The following is a 9364-nucleotide window of genomic DNA, read 5'->3' as shown; positions in this document are numbered from 1 at the left end:
CTAAAAGTATGACCACAGGTGAATCCTTCCATCCAAATTTCCTGCCAGCTCACTGGCAAGGGAAACATTTCTGGGCCATTGCAATCATGTGTTTTCTTGTTCTGAGTGGACTCTGAGTGCCTAATCTCATGATAACAGGCAGTTCTACAAGACAGAGAGAAGCCATCTAATATATCAGCCAGTTGTCCATTTGTGGGCTGAGAGAGTCAGTGGTTTGCCTATTAATGGAGAGCTTGTCAGCCAAACACAATCCTGCCTTCACCTAAAATTTAGCAGACCAGAAGAAGAGATCTGACTTACAAAGTTATTATGTGCCCTGTACCAGAAGCAATCACTGGACTTAGTTAGAATTAATTACTTCAGCAAAAATCAAGAATCCCATGTGGGCTCTTCCTGCTCTCTGACTCTGCACGACATTGAACAAATTAATTTATTCAATTAGCTAAAGGGTTATTTAATGAAAAAGAAACATGTTGATGTTTGCTTTGCATTCATCAGGACAGGTGCAAGAATACCAAATTGCAAAGGAAAAAGCAATTTATACTGCATTAGAAACAACTTTTGAGGAGTAGTCTCTTGGGACATGACTGACTCTTGCTCATGGCAAGAACCTGTATGTGGATTTTTTTAGAAGGGAAGACTGTAACACTGCAGCTACACCCATCTAGCATTTCAGTCATTACATTCCAGACTCCAAACTTTTGCTGTGAATTATTTTTCTTCCTATCTTTATTGCTTCTTTTGCTAACTCCCATAACTTTTGTGTCCTCTTGTTCTTCACCCGTCCACAAATAGGAACAGATTTTACCTATTCACTTTATCCAGTTTCCTCATGACTGTATAGTCTTTGTTCGTGTTTGTATAGTTATTTGTTCAAGACTAAAGATGTGAAGTGGATAAACCTTCTGTTACTAATACTATAATTAACACTTTTTTTAGGGGCAATTTATTTTCAAAGCAGGTTACTGAATTTCTTTTCCCTCACCATTAAAACTTTTGTCGTTGTTATTATTTTGGCTAATTAGTTCTGTACATATCCATATTGCTGAATGCGTGTGGAATTAGTGTGGGGTGTGGATGGGGCCTGGATTTGGTATGGAGAGGGAATGGAGCCAGGAGGTGGCATGGAGGGCATGAAGAGATCATAGAGGCCAAAGAAAGGCTACAGAAGGCATGTAACTAACTTTTCAAAAAGATTCTCAAATCCATATAACAGTTCATGACTCTTTTGATGGATCTTGAACCATGAACTGTGAAGAATCTGGCCCAACTTTACAAAAGTTGTGAAAGGGCTTTGAAGTGCCTATACCTGTGTTGGAGCTGACCAGGAGATCAAGGTATGGGCTCAACAACCAACATCTTTATCCCGCACCAGGGAAAATTGCCATGAATGAAAGTGGGAGTCATGGAATTGGGTCCATAAGACATGAGCAGAAATAGGCCATTCAGCCATCGAGTCTGTATCACATGCAATGAGAATTACTGATCTATAAACCTCAACTCTACTTTCCTGCCTTTTCCCTATAACCCTTGATTCCCTTACAGATTAAAAATCTATCTCAACCTTGAATGTACTGAATAACCAAGCTTCAATAGCCCTCTGTGGTAAATTCCACCAATTCATGACCTTCAGAAGCTATTCCTTCTCATCTGTCTGAAATGTGTGACCCATTATTCTGAGCTTATGCCCTCTGGTTCTAGACCCTCCCACTAGGGAAACAATCTTGCCACATTGACCACCTGATTCCTTGAAAGCCTGACCCTAAATCTTTGAAATGGGACTCAAACCATTAATTTTCTGACTAGGCAATGCAAGTGCTACCCACTGAGCAAAGCTTTGCTATCATCATGTAACTAGCCTCTGCTTAGATTTTAACAAACAAGAAACTTACCATGGACTGTCCTTTTCACCATAGGCTGATTCACCAAAATGTCATGAGTTGTTCTGCTCCCATGTGACAGGGGAATTCTCTCTGATATCTTGCTTTGAATTCTTACTTCATAACAAAACTGAAAACATCACTCAAAGTGCTGGTAAATTGATTTAGGTCACAGCCTCCATCTCCTGGCAACGAAGGAGAATTCTGTCATCGAGAAACCACAGCTACTGCTATTTGAGGCGCGACCCTTTGCAACAATAAATGGTGTTTAACAACAAGCTAAAAGGAAGCAAAGGTGGGGGTTTGTGCTCAAATCACTTCCTCTTAAGGAATCGTGTACAACCATGTACAAAGTTCTTTTGAATCATGAAAGAAAAACCTTTGCATTTGCACAGGAGTTCCTTCATCCACTGAATCAAAAAACTTTTTTGTTGTGATAAATTGAAAGGTTAGCGTCTGAATGTAGGAGACAGCTACTTACTTTACCAGACGCACCCAGACAAGTGTGTTATTATGTTACAATAGGACATGATGCTGCCTCATTACTGAATCAACAATAAAGAAAAACTTGCAATTATATGGCAGACCTTTCACAACATCCCACAGAGCTTCATAGCCAAGGAAGTACCTCTGAAGTAGAGTCACCAGTGTAATGTAAGAAAAGTAACAACCCTTTTGCAACCATTGATTTCCCTCATACAGAAAAGTGACCATGACCAAAATCTATTTTAGTGATGTCAGTTGAAGAATAAATAATTGGCCAGGACCAAAGGGAGGGGTCCCTAAAATAACTTCAGAGGCCAGTATCCCATCAGCATTTCAATGTACATTTCCTTGACACTGATCAAGTTTCCTCAGAGCTAGGTCTGAGTGAACAGAACCTCTGACACTCCTGTTTAGATCAGTCAGCCAGGGCTCCCTGTCCAGATTAACAGCCTTAATAAAGGAACCTATTCTGTGATGTCCATCTGGCTGACCTCATTACAATCACTAATTTCCCCACCCTCCTCCCTGGAAGAGGAGGACATGGGCCGGTTCATATTTTTATAGCTCTTCTTGGGGTGTTTTAGCTCTGGGTCAGGTTCCTGCATCTCTGCTTTTGATTCAGGTGGTATGTAATGCACAGTAGTTCGCCTCTTAAGCCTAGAGCATTTCAGAAGTATTTTTGACAGAGAGGGAGAGCCCACGGGTTATGGAACAGTTGGAAAGGCAGTCAAGGAGTCAGACATGTTTTGTTCCCTCACCATTTGCGAGTTTGCATCTTTCATATAGTTCACATTCAGGACCATAACACCTACCCAAACTTTATGTATCACTGGATCTGACCTTGTGTCAACAATATTTCTTGCCCATGCAGAGCCATTTCCTTGGTTTCTATACCAAATTTGGTCTCCTGAATAAATTGTCTCTCATGTTTAGCAGGGTGTTGTGGCCGATATTGCCATTCCTGATGCCATTTCAGCCTCTTCCCCTGGGTCTGAGAAGATAAGATTTAACCTGAAGTCTTCTCCCCATTCACAACTCTGCTGGAGCTAACCCTGGAGTTGCATGAGGGGTGGTCTTATAATAAAATAAGAACTGGGATAGTTTGGTATCTAGTGAAACTGAAGGGAGTTTCCTTTAAGACTGCCTTCAAGGTTTGGACTGCTCTTTCTAGCAGACCATTGGGTGATGGGTGGTATGGAGCTGTCCTTGTATGATGAATACTATTTGATGTTAGGAAATGTTCAAATTCCCTGCTAGTAAATAATAGTCCGCTATGTCTGACCAACACTTCTGGGAGTCCATGTATTGAAAAAGATGTGTGTGGTTTTGTGTACACGCACTCAAAGTGCTGGACGTACATAGAGTTCATTCATAATCCCCATGTTTGACGAATGAACTTTATATATGTCCAGCCACTTTGAGTTGGTGTACACAATGACTAAGAACATTGAACCCATGAAAGAACCTGTGTAGTCAACATATAACCGAGTTTACCTGACCATTCCCATGAATGGGAGAGAGCTGTTGGCAGTAATTTTTGTCCTTGTTAGCACTCTGGGCACTGTGCCGCCAACATGATCGTGTTGGCATCCAATCCTGGCCCCCAGACATAACTTCTCACCAATATCTTCATTTTGAAAACCCTTGGATGACCCTGGTGGAGTTCAGCCAGTATCTGGCAGTGACCTTTAGAGTCAAAGAGCATAGAGATGTACAGCACAGAAACAGACTCTTCGGTCCAACTCGTCCATGCTGACCAGATATCCCAACCCAATCTAATCCCACCTGGCAGCATCCGGCCCAGGACCAATCACTCTTGCTCCGTAATTAATATGCATTCTCTGGAGTGACCTGGTCTCGTTGATTCCAGAAAGGTTTCAGTTCTAGTTGCGATGTACCCTTTGCTTCACGCATCACCACCAGCTGTTTTAGTTTCGCCATGGTAGGATCATTTTGTGTCAGCAGTTGGATATTGTCAGAAGTGTCTGGAAAGTTGAAAACCAGATCAGACTCTTCCAGGAGAGGCACCACCGTTACTGGTATCTGTCAGTGGGAAGTTGATCATGGCATCCATATTTGCCACTTGGCCTCCCGGATGGTGTTCCAATTTGTAATTGTAAGCATTAAGCATAAGGCTCACAGCTGAATTTAACCAGAAGCTATGGGCAGCATGACCTGGTTTCTTTAAGTAGCCCTAGCAGGGATGTGTGGTCTGTTACTATTACAAATTTAAGTCCATAAAGGTATTAGAGTCATAGAGATGTACAGCACGGAAACAGACCCTTTGGTCTAACTTGTCCATGCCGAGCAGATATCCCAACCCAATCTAATCCTGGCAGCACCCGGCCCATATCCCTCCAAACCCTTTCTATTCATATACCCATCCAGATGACTTTTAAATGTTGAGGGGTGAAGACCCCTCTTTCAAACTCATGACTGCCTTCAGCAGGGTGGACCGAGGCAGGGTGGACCGAGGCAGGGTGGACAGAGGCAGGGTGGACTGAGGCAGGGTGGACAGAGGCAGGGTGGACAGAGGCAGGGTGGACTGAGGCAGGATGGACAGAGGCAGGGTGGACTCTATTCATATACCCATCCAGATGACTTTTAAATGTTGCAATTGTACCAGCCTCCACCACTTCCTCTGGCAGTTCATTCCATACACGCACCACGCTCTGTGTGGAAAAGTTGCCTTTTAGGTCTTTTTTATATCTTTCCCCTCTCACCCTAAATCTATGTCCTCCAGTATTGGTGGAACATTCTCGCATCAAAAATGACCATTAAACCTTCCTTCTCTAGCTGGGCATATTTGTATTTAATATCAGCCAAAGTCTAGGAAGCACAAGTTATCGGGCTTTCCACTCTGAGCCAATGATGAGCCAACACTACCTGATATCGTACTGTGGCCTTAGCTTCTTTGATACAGACAACAAGAAACTGCAGATGCTGGAATCCAAATTAGACAAACGGGAGGCTCCCAAAAACCCACCACTGAGCACTGCTGCATATTCACATACCATGAACCTCAAACTCTCAAGGCCGAACGGTCTGTCTTCAGTAAAGGGCTCATGTTCGTGCCCCTCTGCCCCACCTCAACAAGTTCCATATCTGCCATGACATTGAGGTCAATTACTGCCACCTCCTATGTCTTCTTTGATACAGGCTCCCAACCACCCTCTGAGGAACCCTAATTGAAAAATGTTAAGCCAATCAAGGTAAATCTCTAGCAATTCTGCCCCATCAGGCTTGGGCCCAAGCTTTTTACTACAATCAGTGGTAATTGCACCAACTGCTTCTCATAGGAGACTGGAACGGTTCCCCACTATACGTTCTCAGTCTGGCAAAGGTCTTGGCCAAACTTACAGGTTGGAAACCAGAGCAAAGCTTGTTAAAGGCTGGTTCTGCAATTACTGATACAACTGCACCAGTATCAACTTCCATTAAAATCAGGTGACCATTTAACCAGATATTTATTTTGATTGGTTTAGATTTGGATATTGCTAAGCAATTTAACTGTTTCAAACCACATGCAGGTGGACTTTCCAGAGTATGCATTTTCCTGGATACTCACTCATTTCAGGCCTACAGGACTCCTTAGCTGTCTCTATTCCATTCACTGGCAGCAACCGGCTTGCTGGCTCAAATCCTGAAGAACATTTAAGCCATTTGGCAGAACCTTGGCTTTGTTTTGGGATTTTGTTGTTGGCTGAGCTAGGGTCCCTCAGCTCAGGCTTTGCGATTGCCTACACTCAAGTGGTGCTCCCCATGCTCCCTTGGGCAGGTGAGGGTATTCACTTCCATTGGGATGTTGATGTAGCTCACATGCTCTACTTGCTGCATTTTCTAATACAAAGCCAGTTGTAGTGTCTGGTTGATGTCCATTTGGGCTTCAGGTAGTAGGTGCTTTTGTATAATTACATCATTAATCCTACTTGCCAAACAGTGTCTCAGCATCTTATTCAGGGTTAATCCAAATCACATGCCTCTGCCGGTCATCTTAACCTCGTCAAAACTCCCAATATGATTTTCTCTAGTTCTCAAACTGCCAATTAAAACCAAGAGCATCTTAGAATTAAAGGATGTTCAGAGTCATAATATTCCTTAATTAAAACTGTCAACTCTTGAACGATTTTAGTATCTGATGCCCCAGGGAAAGTTAGGCTTCTAATAACTTAATGCTGTGGGTCTGCAAGCAGTCAGAATAATTATTTGTTGCTTTTCATCTACCCCAATGTCATTTACCCAAAAAAACACTTTCTCTCCACATGTTGGACGCATGAGTCATGTTTCCCAAATTTTAGCATGATGCCAGAAATACTTACCGAACTCAAAGACGACTGCAATTGAATTTTCATCAGAAGCATACTGTTTCCTGCCACTGAAATACCTCGACAGAGGCCAGTATTCCATCACCAAGTCACTTTTTATTTATATTTGCACAGTACGTGGACTCTGACGAGCCAGCTCAGAGCCAGTCCCTCAAGTGAGGAGATTTTTTTAAATTTTATTAAACAATTCAGTTTGCAAAACAGTTAACATTAACTGCTTTATACAGAGGAACAGCGATTTTACAAGGGAGAGGAACAGCAAAGCCAGGCCCCAAGCCCTAGCGTTCAACCAGTTTTCAGGGAAATGAGGACAAACCTCAAATCCCAGGAGATCTGTTTATTTTTTTTTCTTTTCTTTTTTTTTCTTTTTTCTTTTATTTTTTTGTTCCACCTAAGTGTGGTAGTGCTTATTTCAGTGATCAGGTCCTGGTAAAAGACAGGCAGCGTCTTGAGGGCGACCTCCAAACCGTCACGGTCGACGAACAGGAGCTGGTGTCGTAGTTGAGAGATCTGTTTATATCTGTCAGCCAAGACTCCCTGATTGGCCCATGTTAACAGCACCAATCAGGGAACTCATACTCAGTGAGATCCACCTAGCCAACCTCATTCCAATCACTATTTCCCCAGAGTGAAAATTCAGGGTTATGACAGTTGTTGAGTGAAAATGGGTCGGGGGGAGTGGAATTTTGATTATTAATGCAATAGAAGCTATGTAACTAATGCAATTAGACCTGAATTATTCATGTAATAAAACATTGAGTATTTATGAAGTAAGATTTGATTGATGCAATAAACACCACTATTACTATTATCTAGGTCATTAATGTAATAGAGTCATAGAGTTGTACAGCATGGAAACAGACCCTTCGGTCCAACCCGTCCATGCCGACCAGTTATCCCAACCCAATCTAGTCCTACCTGCCAGGACTGGCCCATATCCCTCCAAATCTTTCCTATTCATATACCCATCCAAATGCCTTTTAAATGTTGCAATTGTACCATCCTCCACCACTTCCTCTGGCAGCTCATTCCATACACATACCACCCTCTGTATGAAAAAGTTGACCCGTAGGTCTCTTTTATATCTTTCCCCTCTCATCCTAAACCTATGCCCTCTAGTTCTGGATTCCCCCACACCAGGGAAAAGACTTTGTCTATTTATCCTATCCATGCCCCTTATGGTCCTCCATAAGGTCACCCCTCAACCTCCGACGCTCCAGGGAAAACTGCCCTAGCTTGTTCAGCCTCTCTCTATAGCTCAAATCCTCCAACCCTGGCAACATAGTATCCTGAATTTTAAATTAATACGGTATTAAGTGTGGGTATAAGATAAATCTGATGATGAATGAAATAGGATGCTGAACATTATGGTACTGATTACTGAAGAAGTATATTTACTGCAAAAAATATATCTTGTGTTTTAGCAGAATTTTTTGCAGCAACAATTGAGTCACAAAGTGTGGTCCATTAGGCCACACCAACCAATAGAAAAATACATGCGAATTTCAAGGAGCCTTGCTGCTGTCAAAAATCACTCAAAACTCCAAGACAACCATTGCTGCCTCAGAACTTGCTACCCCAAAATTTCATGGCAGAAGTGGGTAGTGCGGATGGTGGAGATTAGTGTCAAGATTAGAGTGGTGCTGGAGAGGCACAGCAGGTCAGGCATCCGAGGAGCAGGAAAACTGAAGTTTCGGGCAAAGCCCTTCATGAGGAATTCAGTCCTTCCTGATGAAGGGCTTTTGCCCAAAACGTCGACTTTCCTGCTCCTCGGATGCTGCCTGACCTGCTGTGCCTTTCCAGCACCACTCTAAACTTGACCCTAAAGTCTCATCTCTGGTTCACAACTCATAATTTGAGAAACCCTAACATGCCTATTTATTAAGTATAAATTGGATTTTGAAAGAAAACAAAGCCACTTCAAGGGAAGCACATCAGGAAAGGATCGTCTGGAATTAGGGAGGAATTTATTTCAAGAAGTATCTACCTTCTTGTTGCCTGTTCTTTGAAGGAGAAAATGGTAGTTTGGGAGAGATAAAGAATTAAATATGATGTGAGTATCAGACCAACAAATGGGAGCTGAAGATGGAGCATTGGAGGATAAGGGGTGATGTTAAAGAGGTTTATAAAAACATGAGGGGCACGGATGGGGTATTTTCTCTGGGGTGGGGGGCTCCAGAACTAGAGGACATAGGTTTAAGGTGAGAGGGGAAAGATTTAAAAGGGACCTAAGGGCACCTTTTTCACATAGAGGGTGGTGCGTGTATGGAATGAACTGCCAGAGGTAGTGGTGAATGCTGGTACAAAGACACATTTATCTGGATGGTATATGAATAGGAAAGGATTAGAGGGATATGGGCCAGGTGCTGGCAAATTAGTTGAGTGCAAATTAAGTGCTGGGACTAGATTCATTTGGATATCTGGTTGGAATGGATGCGTTGGACCAAAGAACACAGAACAATACAGCACAGTACTGGCCTTTCGGTCCTTGATGCTGGGCCGACCGTAGAATCAATCTGAAGCCCATCTATCCTACACCATTCCATTTTCATCCATATGTTTATCCAATGACCATTTAAATGCTCTTGGCGAGCATTTAAGTTGGCGAGTCTATTACTGTTGCAAGCAGGCCGTTCCATGTCCCTACTACTCTCCGAGTAAAGAAACTACCTC

Source organism: Chiloscyllium plagiosum, chromosome 39, assembly GCF_004010195.1.
Source record: "Chiloscyllium plagiosum isolate BGI_BamShark_2017 chromosome 39, ASM401019v2, whole genome shotgun sequence".
NCBI lineage: Eukaryota > Metazoa > Chordata > Chondrichthyes > Orectolobiformes > Hemiscylliidae > Chiloscyllium > Chiloscyllium plagiosum.
This window is presented reverse-complemented; position numbering follows the sequence as displayed.